This window comes from Orycteropus afer, unplaced genomic scaffold (assembly GCF_000298275.1).
Source record: "Orycteropus afer afer isolate SDZICR_OR568_19922 unplaced genomic scaffold, OryAfe1.0 scaffold00283, whole genome shotgun sequence".
NCBI lineage: Eukaryota > Metazoa > Chordata > Mammalia > Tubulidentata > Orycteropodidae > Orycteropus > Orycteropus afer.
In genome coordinates this window covers 901171-909495 of record NW_006921870.1, presented here as the reverse complement: position 1 = coordinate 909495, position 8325 = coordinate 901171, and positions in this window count along the sequence as shown.

Below are 8325 nucleotides of genomic sequence, written 5' to 3'. Positions count from 1 at the left end.
TTTTTTTTTTTTTTTTTTTTTTTGAATTTGCTATTATTGCTGGAGTGAGATGATATCTCACTGATTTGTTGATTTGCATCTCTCTAATGGCTAGTCATTGCAAACATTTCTTCGTATGTTTGTTAGCTGTCTGTTTGTTAGCTTCATATGTTTGTTTGGTCTTCTTTGGTAAAGTGTCTGATCATGTCTTCTGTCCATTTGTTAATTGGCTTATTTGTTTTTTTGTTGTCAAGGTGTTGAAGTTTTCTATAAATTTTAGAGATTATCCCTTATTGGATATGACATTGCCAATTTTTTTTAAAACCCATCCTTGGGTTCTCTTTTTACTCTTTTGGTGAAATCTTTTGAAGTGCATAAGGGTCCAGTTTTTAGAAGATTCCAGTCATCTAGTTTGTCTTCACCTGTTTGTGCAGTTTTAGTTATGTTTGATGGTGTATTTAGGCCATGAACTAGGGCCCATAAGTTTGTCCAACTTTTGCAAACACACAATCAAGATGTGTTGATTGATACTAGTGATCAGAATGTGAAAGTTGGAAACAAAGAAGAATCACCAGTAGTTGGAAAATATGGTCTTGGTGATAGAAATGATGTCAGAGATCACATGATAGAATTTTGCAAGATCAATGACTTATTCATTGCAAATACCTTTTTTCAACAAATACCTTTTCTCAATAAATGGTTGCTATAGCCATGGACTTCATCAGGTGGAACACACAGGAATCAGATTGACTACATCTGTGGAAAGAGGCAATGGAAAGGCTCAATATCTTCAGGCAAAAGAGGGTCCAGAGCTGACTGTGGAGCAGACCATCACTGCTCATGTGAAAGTTCAAGTTGAAGATGAAGACAATTAAACCAAGTCCATGAGAGCCAAAACATGACCCTGATTACATCCCACTTGAATTTAGAGGTGATCTGAATAATAGTTTGACACATTGAACACCAGGGACCAAAAACCAGATGAATTGTGGGAAGACATCAAGAATATCACACATGAAGAAAGCAAAAGGTCATTTAAAAGACAGGAAAGGAAGAAAAGACCAAAACGGATATCAGAAGAGACTCTGAAACTTGCTCTTGAATGGAGAGCAGCCAATGCAAATGGAAGAAATAACAAGATAAAAGAGCTGAACAGAAGATTTCAAAGAGCAGCTTGAGAAGACAAAGTTAACTATTATAATGAAATGTGCAAATACCTACAGTTAGAAAACCAAAAGGGAAGAACAAACAAATTCAGCATTTCTCAAGCTGAAATAACTGAATAAAAAAATTAAAGACTCTAGTTGCAGTATTGAAAATTTCTATAGACAAAATATTGAATGATGCAGGAAGTGTCAAAAGAAGATGGAAGGAATACACAAAGTCACTGTACCAAAAAGAATTGATCAATGTTCATCCATTTGAGGAGGTGACATATGATCAAGAACAATAGTATTGAAGGAAGAAGTCAAAGCTGCACTGAAGGAATTGGCAAAGAAAAGCTACAGGAATTGACAAAATCCCCATTGTGATGTCTCAACAAACAGATTCCCTGCTGGAGGCCCTTATTTGTCTATGCCAAGAAATTTGGAAGACAGCTACTTGGCCAAATGACTGGAGGAGATCTATATTTGTACCCATCCTAAGAAAGGTGATCTGACAGTATGTGAAAATTATTGAATAATATCATTAATATCAAACACAAGTAAAATCTTGCTGAAGATAATTCAAAGATGGTTGCAGCAGTATATTGACAGGGAAGTTCCAGAAATGCAAACTGGATTCAGAAGGGGATGTGGAATGAGGGATATCCTTACTGATATCAGGTGGATCTTGGCTGAAAGCAAAGAATACCAGAAAGATGTTTATTTGTGCTTTATAAACTATGAAAAGACATTTGACTGTGTGGATCATAACAAATTATAGATAACATTGTGAAGAATGGGAATTCCAGAACACTTAATTGTAGTAATGAGGAACCTGTACATAGACCAGAATGGTTGTCATTTGAACAGAACAAGGGGAAACTGCATGGTTTAAAATCAGGAAGGGAATGCATCAGGGTTGTATCCTTTCTCCATATTTATTCAATCTGCACACTGAGCAAATAATCCAAGAAGCTGTACTATGTGAAAAAGAACGTGGCATCAGGATTAGAGGAAGACTCATCAAAAACCTGTTATATGCAGACGACACAACTTTACTTGCTGAAAGTGAAGATGACTTGAAGCACTTATTGATGAAAATTAAAGACTATAGTCTGCACTATGGATTACACCTTAACATCAAGAAAACGAGAATCCTCACAACTGGACCAATAAGCAGCATCACAATAAATGGAGAAAAGATTGAAGTTGTCAAAGATTTCATATTACTTGCTTCCACAATCAACACCAATAGAAGCAGCAGTCAGGAAATCAGAGGACATATTGCACTTGGCATATCTCCTGTAAAAGACCTCTTTAAAATGCAAAAGAAGAGCAAAGATGTCTCTTTGAAGACTAAAGTGCACCTAACCCCAAGCCATGGTGTTTTAAGTTACCTCAGATGCATGTGAAAGCTGGACATTGAATAAAGAAGACCAAAGAAGGGTTGATGCTTTTGAGTTCTAGTGTTGTTGAAGAATACTGGAAGTAACCAGGGACTTCCAGAACAATGAACAAATACATCCTGGAATAAGTGCAGCCCAGAATGCTCCTTGGAAGCAAGAATGGCCAGACTTCGTGTGACCTACTTTGGTCATGTTGTCAGAAAGGACCATTCCCTGGAGATGGATATTGTGCTTGGTAAAGTGGAGGGTCAGGAAAAAAGGGGAAAGCCCTCAACAAGGTGGATAGATACAGTGGCTACAAAGATGGGATCAGGTATAGCAAGTATTATGAGGATGGCACAGGATGGGGCATTGTTTTGTTCTGTTGTACATAGTGTTGCTACGTAAGTCAAAGCTGACTTGAGGACACCTAACAACAATAACAAAACTTTGCCCCTATTTCTTCTTTCACGATCTTTATGTTGTTGTTGTTATGTGCTGTCGAGTCGTTTTAGGTTTTACATTTAGGTCTTTGATCCATCTTGAGTTAGTTTTTGTATACGGTGGAGATATGGATCCTGTTTAATTTTTCTGCACACAGATATCCAGTTTTGCCAGCACCATTTGTTAAAAAGATTATCTCTTTTCCATTTAATGGGTTTTGGCCTTCTTTTGTCAAAGATCAGCTGTTCATAGGTGGACGGATTTACTTCTGGGTTCTCAATTCTGTTTTATTGGTCTATGTATCTGTTCTTGCACCAATACCAAGTTGTTGACTACCATAGCAGTACTGTATGTAGGTTTTGAGACTGGGGAGTGTGAGGGCTCCTTCTTTAGCAGTGATTTGCTTATCTGGGGTCTTTTTCCTTTCTTTATTAAGTCAATTATTAATTTTTCCATCTCTGTAAAGAAAAGTGATTGAATCTGGATTGGGATTGCTTTATCTGTTGATCATTTTGGGTACTACTGCCATTTTCACATTGTTAAGTCTTCTTATAAATGAGATTGGTATATGTTTCCACTTAGGTAGATGTTTTTGGCTTCTTGTGGTGGTGATTTTTAGTTTTCTTTCTATAGGTCTTTTGTATATCTGGTTAGATACATTCTTAAGTACTTAATCTTTTGGGTGGCTATTGCAAATAGTATTTTCCTGATTTCCTTGTCAGAGTTTTCTTTGTTAGTTTGAAGGAATCTAACTGATTTTTATATGTTAACTTTGTACCCTTCCACTTTGATGAATCTTTCTATTAATTCCAGTAGTTTTCTTGATGAATTTATGGGATTTCCTATATATAGGGTTACGCCATCTGCAAATAGAGATCATTCTATTTCTTGTTTACCAAGTTGGATGCTTTTTATTTCTCTTTATTGCCTATTGCTCTGGCTAAAACTTCTAAAACAATATTGAGTAGCAGTTGCGACAAAAGACATCTTTGTCTGATCCTGTTCACAAACAGAATGTTTTCCATCTCTCTCCATTGAGAATTATGTTGGTAGTTGGTTTTGTGTGTAATTATTAATCATGTTGAGAAATTTCCCTTCTGTTCATATATTACTTAGTGTTTTTATCAGGGATGAGTGTTGGATTTTCTCAAATGCTTTTTTTTTTTACATTAAATGACATGATCAAGTAGCTCTTTTCCTTAGCTTTATTTATTTAGTGGATTATGTTGATTGTTTTCTAATGTTGAACCATCCTTGTATACCTGAATCATGATATGATACTTATTCAATATGTTGTTGGATTCTATTGGCTAGGATATTGTTGAGAATGTTTGGGTTTATGTTCAGGAGGGATACTGGTCTATAATATTTTTATTTAGTGATGTCTTTGCTTGGTTTTTGTATCAAGGATATACTTGCTTTGTACAATGAGTTCAGGAGTATTACATCCTTTTCTATGTTCTGGAATTGTTTGAGTAAACTTGGTGTCAGCTCCTCTCTGAATTTTTGGTAGAATTTGCCAGTGCTGTCAACTAGGTTAGGACTTTCTTTTGTTGTTAGGAGTTATCTTACGATCAATTCAATTTATTTCTTACCTTCTTTTTTTTTTTTTGATGGTTCTGTTCAAAATTTCATATTGTATTAATTTGATTAGTAGTTAGTGTCTAGAGATTTGTTCATTTCTTGTAGATTTTTTAAAATTGTTGGAGTAGTTTTTCATAGTATTCTGTTATTATCCTTTTCATTTCAGCTGATTCTGTTTTAACATCACATTTTTCATTTTTAATTCATGTTATTTGCATCTTCATCTCTTCCTTTGTTAAATTTGCCAGTGGTTTGTCAATTTTATTATTCGTTGCAAATAACCAACTTTTAGTCTTGCTTATTCTTTCTATTGTGTTTCTGTTTCATTTATTTCTGCTCAAGTGTTTATTATTTACTTTTTTTCTGTGATGACTTTTTTTTTGCTACTCTTTTCTAATTCTTGGAGATATTAGGTTAAGGTGTTGACTTTGGTTCTTCTTTTTTTCTTGTTGTTGCTGTAAATTTTCCTCTGAGCACTGCTTTTGTTGTGTCCAAAATATTTGGTATGTGTGTTTTCATTTTCATTTGACTCAGGAACTTATTAATTTCATTTTTTGATTTATTCTATTACCAAGTAGTTTTTAAGCAAGGTGTTATTCAGTTTCAATGTATTTGATAATTTTTGCCCTTATCTTTCAGTTGTTGATTTCTAATTTTATAGCATTGTGATCTGAGAAGATACTTTCTAGTACTGTGACATTTTAAAATTTATTGGAACTTGCTTTGTGGCCTAACATATGGTCTATTCTGGAGAAAGTTGTACATGCACTTGAAAAGAATGTAAATTATGCTGTTGTTGGATGGAGTGTTCTATATACATTTATGAGGTCTTGTCAGTTGATTGTGTGTTTTAGATCTTCAGTATCTTTGTTAAGTTTCTTTCTAGTTGTTTGGTGCTTCATTGAAAGTAGTATATTAAAATCTCCCATTGTCATTGCAGACTTGTCTATTTATCTTTTCAGTTCTATTAAAGTCGTGTCATATACTCTGGGGCTCTTTCATTGAGTGTGTAGGTATTTATTATACCTATTTCTCCTTTAATCATTATGTGATGACCTTCCTTGTCCCTTTTGCTGCTATTTGCCTTAAGGTCTATTTTTATCAGAAATTATTATAACCATTCCCATTAATTTTTTTGTCATTTGCTTGATATATGTTTTTCTGTTCTTTGATTTTTATTCTACTTTTGTCTTTAGTATAATGTCTCTCTCTCTCTCTTTTTAAATTTTATTGTGATTTGGGTGAAAGTTTAGAGAGCAAATTCTTTTCCACACAGCAGTTCATACACGTTTTGTTCCATGACATTGACTGCAATTCCCACAAATGTAGCAGCTCTCTTCCCACTTCCTCCCTGTAGTTATGTCTTCCCAGTGTCCTTCTTTCCTATGTATTCTTACCCCCCAGCTATCTCCTTGTGCAAACATTGCCCTTCTGTTCTTCCATGATTGATTGCTCTAAGGAGTGTATCTTCCTGCTGTAAATGTTCACCCTATATGCCTGTCTGTTGATTGGCTGGAAGCCACAGGAGTAAGTTCAGTTCCAGCACTGAATGGTAACTAGGGGCCATATTCTCAGGGGTCTCATCAGGCTCTATGACACCAGTAAACCTAGTATTTTATTTTTTTTAAATGATTTTGAGTTTGTTCCACATTGTTCTCCCACTCTATCCAGAATCTCCTGCACTGATCCCTTTCCAAGCAGTTCATGGTTGTAGATGGCACTATCTAGTTCTTCTGGTCTCATGGTCATATAGGTGGAAGATTGCATGATCTACCAGTCACTTGGACTAACTGTTTCTATGTGCCTTTGTTTTTTTTTTTCTTTATTCTTATTTGCCCTGGATGAGGAGAGACCCATGGTTGCATGTAGGTGGTCACTTGCAAGCTTTTAAGGCCCTAGTCACTACTTGACAAAAAGGTGAGGAGGACTGGGACAAAGTGAGGAGTCAGCTGCAGGAATCCAGGTGAGGAGAGGGAACACAGGCCATGCTTCACAAGCAGCAAGGTGGAAAAGTGGGAGAAAGAAGAGTAAAAAGGCCAGAGGGACCAGGGCAGAGTGAGGAGTCAGCCGCAGGGATCTGGTGAGTAGAGGGAACCTAGGCCACACCCCACAAGCAGAAAGGTGGGAAAATGGGAGAAAGGAGAGGAAAAAGACCTGGGGGACTGGGACAAATCTAGGAGTCAGTTGCAGGGATCCAGGTGAGGAGAGTGAACTCAGGCCACACCCCAAAGCAGCAGGTGGGAAAGCAGGGAAAGGACAGAAAAGGTGAGTGGGAACAGAACAGAGTGAGGAGTCAGCTACAGGGATCCAGGTAAGGGAAGGTTGAGAGGTTTAGAAGAGCTAAGGGAGACAAACTTGTCTGTCAGTTTGTCCTACTGTGGTGATGTGTTGCTGTGAGTTTTGAGGCTGTGCCACTGGTGTTTCAAATCCAGAGGGATGCATTTGGTGCACAGGTGTCAGCCTGGCTGGCAGACTGAAACAGACTAGGAAGAAAGAAGAGCCCATCCACTTCTCAAATAATTGGCAAGGGAAAACCTTATGAATAACAGAGAAATACTGTCTGATACATTACTGCAGAATTTATGAGTAGTCCAGAAACATTGTCCAATACAGAGGAGGAGGTTGAGTCACTTAGGTTAGAAGGGTCTCAAAATACGACTGGGAAAGAGCTGCATCATCAGAGTAAAACTAGCCTTACTCATATGAGATTAGGTAAAGATTTCGAGGCCTCCATTTGCTGATGTGGCACCACTCAAATTGAGGAGAAACAGCTACAAATATTGGAACATGGAATGTATGATGTATGAATCTAGGAAAATTGGAAGTTGTCAAAAATGAAATGGAACGCATAAAGATTGATATCCTAGGCATTAGTGAGCTTAAATGGACTAGTTTTGACCATTCTGAATCAGAAAACCATATGATCTACTATGCTGAGAATGACAGTATGAAGAGGAATGGTGTGGCATTGATCATCAGAAAGGATGTTTCAAGATATGTCCTGAAGTACAGTGCTGTCAGTAATAGGATAATATCCATATGCCTACAAGGAAGACCAATTAATATGACTATTATTCAAATTTATACACCAACCGCCAAAGTCAAAGGTGAGGAAGTTGAAGATTTTTATCAACTTCTGTAGTCTGAAATTGACCGAACATGCAATCAGGATGTATTATCACTGGTGACTGAAATGCCAAAGTTGGAAACAAAGAATAATCACCAGTAGTTGGAAAATGTGGCCTTGGTGATAGAAATAATGCTGGAATTCACATGGTAGAATTTTTCAAGACCAATGATTTATTCATTGCAAACACCTTTTTTCAACAACACAAATGGCAGCTGTACACGTGAACTTCACTAGATGGAACACACAGGGATTAGATTGACTACATCTGTGGCAAGAGGCTATGGAAAAGCTCAATATCTTCAGCCAAAACAAGACCAGGAGCTGATTGTGGAACAGACCATCAACTGCTAATATGCAGGTTCACCTTGGAGTTAAAGACAGTTACAAGTCCACGAGAGCCAAACTATGATCTTGAATATATCCCTCCTGAATTTAGAGATCATCTAAAGAATGGATTTTATGTATTGTACACCTATGACTGAAAACCAGAAGAATTGTGGGATGACATCAAGAACATCATCCATGAAGAAGGCAAGAAGTCACTAAAAAACAAGAAAAGAAGAGAAGACCAAAATGGATGAAAAAGAGACTCTGAAACTTGCCTTTGAGCTGAGAGTAGCTAAAGCAAATGGAAGAAATGACAAGATAAAAGAGCTGA